The sequence below is a fragment of the Nicotiana attenuata genome, chromosome 2 (genome assembly GCF_001879085.1).
Source record: "Nicotiana attenuata strain UT chromosome 2, NIATTr2, whole genome shotgun sequence".
Classification (NCBI taxonomy): Eukaryota; Viridiplantae; Streptophyta; class Magnoliopsida; order Solanales; family Solanaceae; genus Nicotiana; species Nicotiana attenuata.
In genome coordinates, this window is record NC_031990.1 from 31,338,311 (window position 1) to 31,343,630 (window position 5,320).

Here is a 5,320-nt window from a genome sequence, read left to right on the forward strand (position 1 = left end):
CAAAGCCAAATACATGGCTACGAGTTTGAGGTCCGCAATATTTTTCTACTATCTCTATGGTAGGTAAAGATGGATCTGATTGAACTATTTCTTCAATCTGAGCCTACAAAACATATGAAGAAATATTTTATATTAGAACCGATAATAATTTCAACTAATTTACATAATTAGTTGACTAAACATATATGTTTTTCAATTGCTTCAGGTTCAACAAGCTTGTTATTTTTCTTACGAGTCTCAAAGAAAATTATTGCCAAATCTGGTGGTTTGCCATCTTTCCCGCCCTTTACATCAAAGGCAAACATGTCAAAAAATACCTCGTAAATATTTCCTTTAGAAAAATAGAGATTTTATGATAATACCTTTTGATAAATTATCTCTCGAATAGGCTTGCTACCAATATGATGGAGCATCTTCAACTTAGCTCGGTTTGCTGCATTCCTATTGCTCCTCGCCTTTGTAAAACAATAAACTTAAATATAATTATTGTAATAAACTTAAATAGTATACTTAGGTTTGATTCTTGATATAGCGGAAAAAAGATATCTGGTGCTAGGGGAAATCAGACTGCAGAAGCTCGTCTTTAAAGCAGATAGCTAATAAGTAGGCACTCATATATATTTCAGTATCGCTTTTTCACTTAGCAAGTGTATTTGCTCAAAAGTTTGCAAATTTATGGATCTCATTCTTGAATACTTCAACATATGCGGTAAAAACTCAGAACAAAATACTTCAACATATTTCAATATGTTCTTTTATAGATTTAATGTTAGAGAAGAAGAAGAAGTCGAATATAGCAAAGCTGTAAATCGATTTCCAAATGAGCAACTCAGAAAACGAGGTTGAAAAAGAAGAAAAGGAGCAACTCAGGAGAGGAGGCATACCTGGACTCGCAAACAGAGGTTGAAAATTAGGGCAGACTTTCGATTCACAAATCAATTCGTAACCTTTGCTTTGCGAAAACAAATTCTGAGAGATTGATAGAGGGAGGCAGAGCAGCAGCATCGTTCGTGTTTTACAGGTTTAATGTTAGAGAAGAAGAAGAAGAAGTCGATTAGCAAAGCTGTAAATCGATTTCCAAATGAGCAACTCAGAAAGCGAGGTTGAAAAAGAAGAAAAGGAGCAGCTCAGAAGAGGAGGCGTACCTGGATTCGCAAACAGAGGTTGAAAATTAGGGCAGACTTTCGATTCAGTAATCAATTCGTAACCTTTGCTTTGAGAAAACAAATTCGATTGATAGAGGGAGGCTGAGCAGCAGCGTCGTTCGTCTTTTGAGACTAGGGCAGGCAGCAGATGTTTGTTTTGAAAAAACAGAGTCTTTTAGTTTATGGAACTTTTAATTTAGTAAATTAGTTTTGGCGCCTATTTTTTAGAAAATATTATTTTTTTAATATTCTAGTATTATATTTGGCGGCATTCTCTCCCGCTCTAGCCCCTCAATTATAATTTGGGACCAGTTACTAATTTTTTTAGTGACCAGATTTAGTTCCTTCGCAAAAAAATACAGAATTAAGGACCACAATATAATGTCGTCGCAATAAGTACACTTTTAGAGACGGGATTATTAACTCGTCCCTAAATGTTGGTCGTAGATAAGCCTTTTTCTTGTAGTGTTTGCGGTGGATTTTGTGATCGCATAGTTTGATGAACTTTCCAAGAGCATATTTTTGTGATGGTTATGCGAACCGCATAATGGATATGCGATCGCATAACCCATCGCATAACTGTCTCCTTTCAGCAGACAGAAGTTTTGCAACAGGTTTGCGGTCCGCATAGTGGTTATGCGGTGTCGCATACTTGACTTTCTTTGTAACTTTTTCTTCTGATGTCTGCTATGTTGCTCACACTTCGTTTCTTTGCAGATATGGCTCCCAAGAAACATATATCTTCCATGAAAAGGGCCTCCACCGGTCGTCAAGAACAACAAGCCAAATGTTCACGACCGGAATCATCCCGACCTACTGCTGCACATCCCTCCCAGTCTGATGAGGAGGAGACCTTGCCATCAGTCAACCTACAAGCTGAGGCAAGAAGAAAAAGAGGAGATGATTTCTAACTCAGGTTTGAGGTTGAAGGTTCCAGGAGTCTGTATAGAGAAGGGCTCACGAAACGGAAAATCCTTGAAGAGAAACAGCTGAGTCTGACCGAGCTACAAGAGCAATACCCTCACATACTAGAGAACATCAAAGCTAGAAACTGGGAGTGCTTCACTCAGCTGCCTGATGATTACAATGAAACATTGGTGCGCGAATTTTACGCATCTTATGGAGCCTCTAGAACACCTCACCACAAGCGCAACAAAGTATTCTGTGAGACTATCTTGGTTCGGGGGAAGCAAGTGCTTTGTGGCTGTGAAACTATAAATGAGTTATACTTTTCAAACTAGGAACTGGGCACAGCGGAGTACGACACAAAATGGACCAACAGAGATAGTGAGCGTGGTTGGATAGCCTCAGTGATAGCCAAGGAAACCCCCGCTTGGATTGACCCTCTGCATAAAATATTCAAGGAAGATCTCACACGAGAGGGTAGATTTTGGCTCAGCTTTGTCACCTCTCGTTTGATACCGTCCCAAAATGAGACTGATATAAGCATTGAGAAAGCTCTTCTCATTGCATGCATTATGACCGGGATCAAAATTGATGTGGGTGACATTATCTTCTGAGAGTTAGGGGTCCGGGCCAACCAGACAGCCACGTCACTTCCATTCCCGTGCTTGATCACAGCCCTCTATAAGGCTGTGGAAGTCCCTTCAATGCCACACTCTGACAAGACGAGGAAAGCGCTGAAGGATATTATATCACGCGCATTAGTGACGCGGTGCCACAGGTAGCTGTTGTCTCCCCAGAGGTTCAGATCCAGATTCCTGCTGATACAGAGATCACTGACTCCCAGACTACCATACTCCTATTACCCCTCAGGCCATAGTGGCCTCCACTTCCACTCTACAGCCTACCTCTCAGGCCACCACTGCACAGCCTTCTGCCGCACTGCCAGCCATTTCGCGGCTCGGTCTCTTAGCTCGACATGCAAATGCAAAGGTAGACCGGCTTCTAAAGGACCTCCCCACACTCATCAAGCAGGCATTGACCCCTATCCAGTCCTCAGTGACGGCCCTACAACAACATCAAACATCTTATGGGGATCGCCTGAAGCAGCTTGAGGTGCGGATTGAAAAGATAGAACGGGGTGAGGTTGGAGGCTTGCCAAAGCTCCGTGATGATGTTGCTGCACTGAAGACTGAGCTCCATAAAATGCAAAATCTGGAGTTCGATCTACCCTCCTTCATGCCCAAGGAAGGAGAGCAGGGAGCGGGCACGTCCGTGGCTGGATTAGATCTTGATTTTTCCACTCTGATGACAGCTTCTGCACCTCAGACTGTTGGGGCTTCCTAGACTCCAGCTTGCACTGCACACATTGACATCCCTTTTGGGGAAGATTCCGGACACTCTGTAGAGTCCGAAGGTAGGGAGACGGGCGAGGGGGAGACTGATGAGGAGTCATGGTCCAAGGAAGATGAGGGCCCTCAGGAGAAAGACAAGCAGGTTGCTGCCCCTACAGTTGCAGAGGAGAAAGAAGCAGCTGTTCATAAGGTGATAGAACATTCGCTAGCAGGCATAGTCGTCCAAGACAATCCATCGACCACTCAGCTATCAGCAGGCGAGGCTAGCAGCTTACAGGATCCAGCTCCAGTGTCGAGGCAGTTGGAGACTCCTCCTCCATTAGTGGAGATCACTCCTCAGGCCGAGATCTCATCGGTCCCAGCTCCAGCATCAGAGGGTGACCCCACCATCATTCAGCCAGCTTCTGACTCCCATAACGCTTAGTGTGCCTCAGGGAGCCCCTAAACTCTGTCTTACATTCTTATGCATTGGGGATAATGCATGTTTTTCAGTTGGGGGTGGGATAGCCTTGTACAAACTTTTTGAAATCCTTGAACTGTTGTACATGTTTTTGTGTTATATAAGCAAATTTCTCGGTAACTTTTGTATATACTTGTGTTGTCTTTGTACATATGTTATCTTTGTATATAAAAAAAAACCAAAAACAAGTAAATAGTTGGATTCATGTTCATCTTTAGCAATTAGCAATGAATTCCCCTTGGTTTTTCTTCGCCGGATTCTTTTCCAAGGGTGTAATAGTAGAACCATGGCAGTAGGATGGAACATTTTGACCAATTTGGTGTAATTGTCTAGTTTCAAGCATGTATGCCTGTAAATAGCCTATACAGTTCCATTAATATAAAAAAATCAACTGTGTGAACTTGAGGCTCGCTCTTTGACTCTATATTACCTAGAGCTATACATGTAAATATGATGAAAGCTTCAAGTTGCCAAGTGTTGACTCGAGGGCTAAAACTATGTTGAGTCAAACAGTTCGTGTGCCATGTGTGTGAGTCTTTGTATAAATAATTCTTTTGTTTACTTCTGTCGTCTAGAACTTGCCAGATTGGTCTTTCGATGCTAATGATAATTACATTTGGTTGGAGAAATGACCTTAGATAGTCTTTGTGATATTGGAAAGCCCAGTTAGCCTTTCAAGCTACCCATTGTATAGATATTATCACTAGTTACCCCATTTGAGCCTTTAACCTTTTCTTTGGCCACCTCATTACAAACCTTTCCCCTTTTGTAAAATAATTCCCTCTTTTGAACCCGTCCCTCCTTGAACATTGAGAATGAGGCNTATTGGATAGGCCATGGAGTGAAATTTGCACTTGGGAATTGCTGGAGTAATGTAGGTCTGCAGGCTTACGAGCCCGCAGATGCGAACGTTTATTGCAAATGCAAAAAAGACTTGGTCTGCCTTTGGGTCGCAAATGCGACGTAGTCATCGCAAAAGCGATATAGCAAATGCGAAGGGCCGATCGCATTTGCGAAGTGGCCTGGAATCCTTCAGTGTCGCAAATGCGACAATCCCATCGCAAAAGCGAGTTCGCAATTGCGAACATTAGTCGCAAATGCGATGATAGCAGTCTTCTAAAGGGTTCGCAATTGTGAACCCTGGTCGCAATTGCGACATCTGCAACCTGCAAACTCATAACTTAGCCGAAAATCTTTAATTTTTCAAACTCTTTCAAAACATAAACCCTCTTGGGCGATTTTCCAAGGACAAGTACTCTTCCAAATCGATTGTAAGTCATTTCTAACTCGTTTTCATTAACCTTTAACATCTTTTCTCATGATTTCAACTCAAAATCAAAGGTTTTCATGGGGGAAATTGGGTGTTTTGGGTAGAATCTAGGTTTATTCAAATTTTGGAGATTTGGACCTCGATTTGAGGTCCTATTTCAAAATAAATTATATATTTGGGTTCGTGG